This window comes from Bombus vancouverensis, chromosome 8 (genome assembly GCF_051014615.1).
Source record: "Bombus vancouverensis nearcticus chromosome 8, iyBomVanc1_principal, whole genome shotgun sequence".
Taxonomy (NCBI): domain Eukaryota; kingdom Metazoa; phylum Arthropoda; class Insecta; order Hymenoptera; family Apidae; genus Bombus; species Bombus vancouverensis.
Window position 1 is genome coordinate 18,625,355 of NC_134918.1, and position 10,599 is coordinate 18,635,953.

The window sequence follows — 10,599 nt, forward strand, 5'->3', positions numbered from 1 at the left end:
AGCATTATCTGACACTGGATCATTTTACATGCTGCTCAACCGTTGAGCTTATCGGCGCGTTAAGGGAAAGGGCCTCCCCCCTGTGATGGGGATGACGACCACGCGATTACCGAGAGGTTCTTTTTCTGCAATTATTATTTGCGGTTCCTTCCCAGTATTCGCTTTTATTCTTGTTCGTGCACGAGCGAATAGAATAAAATAAGGAGGTCAGTTTCGATTAGTTCTACTTTCTTCTTGTTGTAGTTTTACTTGTACTTGTTATCCATTTTATTCGCTATTTTATTATTTCAACTATTTATTTCAGCGACATGATATTCCGACATACGTTCTGACATGGTATATATAGTATTTCATAACTTGATTGTAATTTAAAAAATTTAAATAATTTAATCTAATTTAAAAATAATGTAATTTAAAAAATAAAGAATTTAAATTTAAAGAAGCAAGTGTCATGGTCGCTATACAAAAACGATAAAAATTATAATCTGCCACTGCTCTAAAGTAAGAGCGCACATTGGATTCGTTGTAATATTTAACTTTTACTGTGCAATTTCAGTCATCTATTAATAGTACTTGTCAATAAGTACAATAAAAAAAGCTTAAAATCTAACTTTGTCGAACATATTACCCTCTTCCCATCTTTTCGCTTCAGTTAGTTAGTTTGTTTGTTTGTTAGTTGCTTATTTCTTTTTTGAAATTTTTTCTTTTCGCTTTTCGTTGAAAGTATATAGATATAATATGTCACTGATACTTTGATCGTGAGACGTGCACGAACCTGGATGGAAGTGAATACTGGAAAGGAAACCTTCGATAACAATTGCAGGAGAAGAATCTACTCTCGGTAATGGAATGGACGTTATCCCCACCATATGGAGGTGGCAATCAATGGGCGGCAATCATGTGGAATTTACATGACGCGTCGGTAAGTTTCAGGGCTAAGTTTTAGATATCATTTAAACGATGTACATCTATCAGTACAAATCGAACACTTTTTTGTCTTTGACATTTTTTTTTTAAATTAAATTTTGCTAGCGCACTTACAAGATCTTTCTTGATTAAAATGAGGCCAAACACGGTATAATTCGAATTCTGTTTGCTTATCGATATGTATTTTGATTCTCATCCATAAAGCACGCAAATTATATCGTGCTCCGTGTCATTTGAACCAGAAACATGTAACAAACATGTTGGTAAAGGTTCTATTCATTACAAATGAAAAATAAAAAAGTTTCATACTTCAGTTAAAAAAGACTTACCAACTTGTGGCGTGCCTTCCTTCTATTTCATATGTCGACATATAATATATGATATGTATGAATAATGTATATGTATAATACACTAAAACTATATGGTAGACAGGAAAGTAAGACGATGACGATGTGACAGCGTAAGAAGGGCAAGACATTGATTGGGTATTTGATACGAGATAAATTTATTCCAAGGTACTAGAATAGTTTATTGGACGGAGTGGTCGATCTGAACGCTACGTAGTTCATGACCGACATCTTGTTCGCGGTCACTTTGCCATCTGACGAGCGCATGATCCACGGTTGCTGCGAAGTTTTACGTGATCGGAACTGTGTAAGATATTTTGGTATCTGGAGTCGAACATAAAGGTACGCCGATGGCAGATCGAGGTAAATATAACGCGTAGAATAATTCTAATTGTCAAATTGGTTGTACAAATTGGTTATATCGGTTTGTTTTCGTTACTATAAATTGGCGGCGAGTACGAATGGACGATGCAGCAGGAGAACGATGACGAGAAGCAGAAAGACTAACGAGAAGAAGAAAAAGGGCGTTTAATCGCTGATAATGAGGAAACGTATAATCTCGTTGGTTGGGTGCGAGCGTGGAAGAAAAAGTGTGAAACGAAGAAAGGGCAGGACGAAGTAGCGTGCGAATGTGTAAATAAGATGTGTAAATAAAATTGTTTGGGAATGTAAAGCGTTTTGCGTAAAGCAGGTAATGATAAAAGCGTAAAAGTATAGGATGAAAAGACGTGGTATGTAATAAAGATGCGCAATTAAAATAAGCGCGTATCTAATCTGGATGTGCGAAAGGTAATAGCGACGTTAGTTTGGTGTGAGATTTTGTCGAAATATGGGCTAGTTTTGTGAAAATTATAAAATGTGTAAAAAGATCGTAGACGTTAGAGGCGTGAAAGTTGAAAGAAGTAAGAAAGGAATAAAAAGAGAGTATAAAATGATAATAGGCAATACGTAAGGCAATATAATTGTCTGGATGGTAGAAGAGGGGATTTATTTGGATTCTAAGAGACTAAAGAATAAGTAAAGATACATTTAGGAGATACATGTGTGCATCGTTTATTCTACCCCTGAACACAAATTGTGAAATTCGGCTTCAAAACAATAGACGACAGATGGAGTAGTTTTGAGAGGTTAATAATATGGTTGCTTTAAGAAAGGTGTAATTGTTGAACGTACAATGGAATCGGGCAATCTAATAGAACACCATTACGAAAGGTAGTAATTGTAATATGGAAATATATTAGTCGGAAAGAATCTTGTTGGAAGTTGGAATCTTGTAATTACACGGATACCGTGTGGAAAGCGATTGACGTTAAATAAATTCCACTTGAAGAAATGAAACGTATTAATATATAATAATATACGTAATAATATAGAATAGTATTAATGCTAGTAATTATATAGAATTATAGGAAATATGGAGGTAATTAGGGTGGATTGCAAGGGTGGATGAGAATTATGGCGCATTATGGACACAAACAGGAAAGAAAAATGTATCCGTTGGAAGAAGGTTGAGCGGGAGGGAATAGAAAGAGGAAATTATTGAAAAGCTTAATGTTATTTGAGAAAGAAAAGTTGGGGTTGAAGAAGAAAGAGATGTAATTGTTGTAAGTGGAAAATGGCTGATGAATGGAAATAGGGAGGGTATAGGATAATAGGACGTATCTAAACTGTTTTTTCTTTCTTGACGGAAAGATAAAAGAAAAAAAGAGCCGTGATTGTGGAAGAAATGGATTAAGCAGAAATATATGTTTAAGTGAGCGACACGTAAAAAACCCGGTTAGATTGGTTTGCAGGATGCGCATCTTCTTAATCCCCTAAGTTTATGGTCTTCTTGCTCGCGGGTTTAGAGTCGGGGATATCCTGCGCCGAGCCTTGTTACCGTTTCCTGCCGCGAACTCATCGGTCGCGGGTTTGCTTCTGTATAAAGAAAAACTTCGAAACGAATTAATCGTCGTGCGCAATGTCTGTCGTGATCATGAGGAATGTGAAACTTTTCAAAGAGTCTAATTAATCGTCAATTGAAGTTGATCTTGAGTTGATAGGGCGAGATCGGAGAAATGAAAATTGAATAAAATCTGACTTTCCAACGAAAAATCATTTTTCCAACCTCTCTGCGATACTCGCCTTAGAATGAGAATGGAAACTAGTCAATTTGAGATGAAGATAAAAATGCGTCAGACTTTCGCCAGATTCGAGAATGATCGTTGCTCTTTCTCCGTCTTTCGTTTAATTTCTCGATGGCCTAATCGCAGCAAGCTGGAGTTCATACTGAACGTGTATCGTAGTTATTAATCGCGCCATGTGATTTGCCAGGAATAACATGAAATAAATTTTTATGAAAAAAAAAAAACCAGCTACAATAGATCGAATCATTTTATACCTTTCTACGAAAATTCACACCCACGAAATCCCCGACAAGTTCACTCCTGTAATGATTAATTACCTAAAGATTTTTAAAACAGTACGAGTTTACGGTTGTACGAACTATTCTACGAAAAAGATAATTATCCGACGATGTTAAAAATCTGAGCATAATGAAGATGTACGTACAACAGATACTCATGGGAAAAATCAACGAGACTAATAATAAAATCAATGAATTAGAAAAATAAAAGAGCTATAGGCAAATATCTTATAATATACAGTGGCATAATCTGCAATTTATTATAAAATAATTGATCCGAGCAAAATTTATTATGAAAAAAGGTTGCCAAATATGATAGACATTGTCGAATACTAATCGAATAAGATCATTTAGTTAATTTTCATAGAATTTGATACTTCTTCAAGCCTAATAAATCCTTTGATAGATCTAACGAAGAATATTATTCGCTACATAATTAATATCTGTATCACATACATAGATGCAAGCGCTATTAAAGAAAGAAGAGCCATTTTATGTTACAGCTATAACGAGTAAATTTACTCGTTTAACTTGAGAGGAATTAAAAAAGAACCTGACTTTTAAGTAAGTATTAAATAAGAATTTTAAATATCGCATACAGTGAGTAGGTGTTATTCAAGAAAAAAGAGCATTTTATTTTTTAATTAGCACGAGTAAATGAACGAATAATATAATATAAACGATAATATAATATAACGCTTAGTATGAATTTTATCTGTCCGATTATTTAATACCTTAACTAATATCATAGTAACGTCATCGACCGCTGTTAGGCTCTTTTCCCTTTTAGTTCAAACTAATTGATAGTCGAAAACTAGTATGAAGGAGGTGTGAATTTAGTCTTGGTTTGTAGAAACCATTAAAGTGATAAAAATGGATATCGTACTAAATCGTTAAAGATGCCAATTTACGATAAAAATTAAGAAATCGTTCAATTTGATTTTGTTATAATGGAAAAACCGTCCCCTGCTATGTGAAAATATCGTTACCGCTTGATTAACAAACCGGCATCTTGTCAAGGTATATAAGGAACACGGAAGTCGCGCGCGAGCTCTTTTGTGCCTGAAATTTCGGAGAGTGAACATCGAAGAAGAATTTAAATCTAAGGTAAATAAAAAAAGAATCAAATAACAACATTGCAACCAGTAATTTATAACGTCTAAACCATTAATTTACAACACTTAAGCTATTAATTTATAACATTTATGCTATTAATTTATAACATTTAAGCTAGTAATTTACAACATCCAAGCTACTAATTTACAATATTTAAACTATTAATTTATATCATTTAAGCTATTAATTTACAACATCGAAAACCACTAATTTACAACATTTAAACTGTTATTTTATACATTTATGCTATCAATTTATAACATTTAAGCTATTAATGTATAACATTTAAGCAATTAATTTATAACATTTAAACTACTAATTTATAACATTTATGCTATTAATTTACAACATTTAAACTGTTATTTTATACATTTAAGCCATTAATTTATAACATTTAAGGAATTAATTTATAACGTCAAAAATATTAATTTATAACATTTATGCTATTGATTTAGAACATTTAAGCTATTAATTTATAACATTCAAGCCATTAATTTATAAAATTTAAGCTATTGATTTACAACATCTAAACAACTAATTTACAACATTTAAACTGCTATTTTATACATTTATGCTATTAATTTATAGCATTTAAGCTATTAATGTATAACATTTAAGCAATTAATTTGTAACTTTTAAACTGTTATTTTATACATTTAGCCACTAATTTATAACATTTAAACTATTAATTTATAACATTTAAGCTATTAATTTACAACATTTAAACTATTAATTTATAACATTTAAGATGTTAATTTATAACGCCTAGGCCATTAATTTACAACATTTAAACTGTTATTGTATACATTTATGCTATTAATTTATAACATTTAAGCTATTAATTTTTAACGTCTAGGCCATTAATTTGTAACTTTTAAACTGTTATTTTATACATTTAGCCATTAATTTACAACATGTAAACCATTAATTTATATCACCTGAGCCATTAATTTACAACATTTAAGCCATTAATCTAAAACAATTACTCCATTAATTCTTAGCAGTTATACCAATAATTTATAACCACATTCTCCCATTAATTCAAAGTAATTACGCTCTTAATTCATAGCAGTTGTACCGTTAATCGGTTGTAACTCTACATTCATTGATTTAAATCAATACCATCAATTCGTAGTGAGTGAATTAATGATTTATTTTGTTTCATTTTATTAACGAAATCTATCAAGTCCGTGAAGTGCTATTTTATTTCTATATAGCATTAATTTTTAATTTTAAATACAGTATTTAATTTCTCATTTCACTATTTCGTATAAAACCTGTGGTAACACAGAGTGTAATCTTAAGATGTAATTTTCCATGTCTGCTCAAAACTAATGAAACAATACCATATTCATGGAATCAAGGAAGCGAGTGCAATTTTACCGAAGGCAACCACATCTTATCTGTAGCTGGACATGAGTCAGAGGACATTTCAAATCATGTTGTTTTTTTGCCTCGGAGTATCAAGACCGTTAGATAATAAGTAATCTAAGAACAAATAAACTCCGGGCAAAGCAATGTCGCCGCTACAATGTCGCTTTATTATAAAATAATTTTACATCTCTGCTTCCAATGCTTAAAAACTGTTTATATAAATGGGACCCGAGCGTAGTTACCTCCTCGTGGTGGGTCCCGGTAATTGGTATCGTTTCCCAAATAATAATACACCAAGTACTATTTTGAATATTAGTATTATTATTTGAGAAACGATATCAAGCTAAAAACTACTTCAATATAGTCTGGTCTTGATCATCCAAAATAGTTTTGGTGATCTAGACCGGACTAAGACCCTCCCGCGGGGGCGCCGTGGGACATCGTGGGACACCGTGGGACATCGCGGGACACCGTGGGATGCGAGCGTTTTAGCCTTAATTAATCTTAAGATAGATACCTATGTTATGTGCATTGTAAGCTCATTCTGTACGAAGATACTTATCTATCTTGGAACGAAAAATAAAAATCTCGTCTCTCGTGATGCCCTCGCTTACCACATTGGAAAAATTGTTCCCACGATTTATCGGTTCACGGTCGCTCAGTTCTTTCAAACCGTAGCGTGACGTACTCGCTCGCGCGTATTCCGGGTACGTGCGGGTCAACGTGCACTGGGCAACTCTTTGGATTCGTAAGTCGCCCCAAGCACACCTCTGTCTTAATGACTACTCGACGACTGCTCGTCGTTTGCCTCGAATCACGGGAGTTGTCATCGCACTGGTGATGCCTGCGATTCGCAATACTGTCCGATTGGTACTTCGGTACTCGGGCAGAGACCTGCTTTTCACGTCCTCCGTAATTCTGTTCAAGTGGCGAACCCGCGGGGGTGGACCCCACTGTTCAGTTGGGGCCTTGCCTTTGTAATCCTGTTCAGCGGTCCCTCCCCGGGCCCTCACTTGCTCAGTTGGAGTGTGTTAAATTGCAGGCCTATTTGCTAGATCGCTAGTATCATCGGTAGGTGTCATCGACCGTGATAAGATCCAGACGACGTGACAGGAATCGGGCGAAGGTCAATGCTTGGGCTTTCCGCTGAACCTTAGGGTTATCTGGTACACGGGAGTACGTCACGTAGGTTTGTTAGTTCTTTCGAGAGATCGTGATTTCGTTCGTTCCGGGCGCGCCGCGGTTTTTCTTTCACCTTCTGATTGTTGGGGCTCCTTTTCCATACTAGCCCCATTTTTTTTCTTTCGTTCTAAGTTAGACAAATGTGTCTTTGATACCGAATGCGGCCAGTAGGGTTGCGAATTATTGTACTGATCGATGTAATCATTGTGTGGGAGATAGATGGTGTGCTATGTATGTTGGTTTACGTTTGTAAGGATTTATGTAAGCGCTGCGTTCGAGATATGTGTTTCGCAGTTAGGCTACGAAACAACTATCTCTTTACGCAGGCCCATGATCAAGTAGAGTCAGAACTCGACATTCTTACCAATAGGTTGAATGTCGAGACCGATGCATAATGTTGAATAACTCATGGGCGGGTCTCGTGCGTAGTCACCTCCTCGTGGTGAGACCTGGTAATTGGCATCGTTTTCCAAAAATTAATCAGTTGATTAATCTTTGGAAAGCGATACCAAGCCAAGAACTGCGCAACAGTCCAGTTTGGATCACCAAAAGCCTCTAAGAGAATTTTGGATGATCTAGACTGGACTGCACCGTGGGACATCGTTGGACACCGTGGGACGTCGTCGGTCCAGTGTGGGTCACCAAATGCCGCGAAAAGAATTTTGGATGATCTACACTGGACTGCAACGTGGGACATCGTCGGTCCAGTGTGGGTCACCAAATGCCGCGAAAAGAATTTTGGATGATCTACACTGGACTGCAACGTGGGACATCGTCGGTCCAGTGTGGGTCACCAAATGCCGCGAAATGAATTTTGGATGATCTACACTGGACTGCAACGTGGGACGCCGTGGGACAACGTTGGACACCGTGGAACATCGTTGGACACCGTTGGACACCGTTGGACACCGTGGGACTCCGCGGGACACCGTGGGACACCGTGGGACACCGTGGGATATGTCTTGGCTATGTCGAATCCATTCTGAGCCCATTCTGTACAATGATACTTATCTGACTTGGAACGAGATATAAAAATCTATTCTTTTTTTCCACTGAATCTTGCGGTTATTTTGTGCACAGGAGTGCGTCGCGCGAGTCCATTGATTCTTCTGAAAGATCTCGATGTATGAAATCATTCTCTTATTTCAAGCCAATTTTTAACGAATTATCTTATTGTTTCAAATTGAGTTATAACGTCATAAACTTGCAACTTAGTAACAGTTGGATTCAAATACCTCGAAACAAGGTTTCGCGCGCGATTGTGCAGTATTCTTTAAGTATATTTAAGTGGCGAACTTTTGAATCCTTGCAAATATTTTCCAATATTTATAACACGCGACTATAGTGTATTAGTGGAATGTATATTTCGTATTCTAATAACGAAAATTCATAGTATATATTCTAATTGCGAACAGTATAATTCTTGCAAACGAATGCATTGCATTCGCGGTATTCGTAAGCATTTGTTCGCTATCGAGAAATATCTCACAATTTTCAACTAAATAATATCTTTCAAACTTGTTCCAATTACTTAATAATAATTTTTAAGTGTAAAAAAATAGCAGTATTTTCTAAATAAACGTTCGATAGGAAAAAGAAGAAAATTGTCGAAACGACGTTTCGCTTCTTTCTCACCCCCCTCCCCTCACCCGCCCTTAAACAACCACCATTTCCACCACTGGACTTTCAACGGCCCCTGCCTGATGTTAGTCTTCCTGATCATATTCGCTGGGTTATCGCAGCATCTACGGTAACGTCCTCTGTTTCTCTGCCTCGAACGGTGAGTCGCATGCATTTCTGTTCCTCCGGTCACTCAATCATGTCGTAGGATGAAAGGTCCGAATCGGCACGGGTGACTGGTTGTATTACGTAGAATTTTCTGAGCATAGTGACCGCGGGTATTTTTTATACCCGTGAGTAGTAACGTTCTTTTTTTAAATTTATTAGTTTAGGATAGGTCTTCTTGCACAGCGCGATTATAATAATTAGTTTAAATACATACACTTGAGAATATATTCGTGTTATTTATAAGCATGCATGTTAACATTCCGTATGAATATTTGCAAATGGCAAATATATACACGAATATACTTGTTTGACATAAATATACTTGTTCTTAAGCAATGAATTAATCGTGACAATATTAAGTCACGTTCGTTTATTTCACTTTAGCTAGAATTTAAAATACGAGTTAAAATTCATTTTTTCCCGTACAAGAATATATGAAATTTTACGTGCAAGAAGACACTTCGCGACAGGCAGATTTTTGAATCAAAGCAATAATTTTGAACACTGCTTCTGCACTTTCGAGTATATGCTTTGATAAAGAGATCGCCTGAGATTATTTCTTTCTTAGTAATATATTTGAAGTCAATTACTCCATTTGATCGAGTCACAGTCTTTTTCAATTAACGCTACCTTTATGCAATATTAAAATTTTGTTCTGATTTATTAAATTAATAAAGTATAGTTACTTGATTACTATTAAATTAATAAAGTAAATTTAATCAGATACAAAGTAGTAAAATATAAAATCAAAGAACGTTAGTCCGTTAAATAAAAATTACACAAACTAATCATCTTTTTAGATCAGGATTTTCAGGTTTAACCCTTTCCGTGCCCATTGTCAGGATCTCATTCACGTGCCCAGGTGCTACTTGAATGGGAGAGAGACATTGGGCACGATGATCTAGAATTAAGTAATGTAATAATTTGTCAGCGACTGACGATGTGTTAGTGTATCGTGCACGACGTATTTTCCACGTTATGTGTGTGTATTATTAGGCCGTGGAATTGCGTCGCCTTCTCTTATTCGTTAAAACTTCAAATATTAAAAATATCGAGACATATATCGATTCAATTTACGTTTCGATACAATCACAATTTGTGATAATATCGCCCACGCGATTAAGTGTAACCACGCTTTTAATATTGCCGTAAATTACAATTATAATTCCAAGTTTACTTACATTTATTTTAACGATATCATTTCCTCAGACGTGTTCTATCGCGTCTTACGCAATGGTCACTAGCCTTCGTCAGTCGATTTCAGGAAAACGGTACGTACCTTAGAGTGTGCATGATGTGTGTTAAGCTCGGGTGTCGGAGGCGTCCCGGGACGTCCTCTCTAGTGTAGGACCTTTGCGCCCTAGCGTTTGTGTGAGAACCGTGGAGCGAGTGTGTTGGTGTGCCTGTTTTGCTATTTTTTAAATATAGCGCTAGGTAGGATAGGTAGTATACTTTCTGGTG

The 10,599-nt window shown here is 35.8% G+C and overlaps 1 long non-coding RNA gene across 1 annotated transcript; it reads left to right on the top strand.

The window, feature by feature from the left end:
• The first annotated feature begins 892 nt into the window (after window positions 1-892).
• On the top strand, window positions 893-2,612 carry LOC143303016 (uncharacterized). Its single transcript, XR_013058976.1, has 2 exons — window positions 893-922; window positions 1,443-2,612. It is a non-coding gene; the product is annotated as an uncharacterized LOC143303016 (long non-coding RNA).
• Window positions 2,613-10,599: the final 7,987 nt, after the last annotated feature.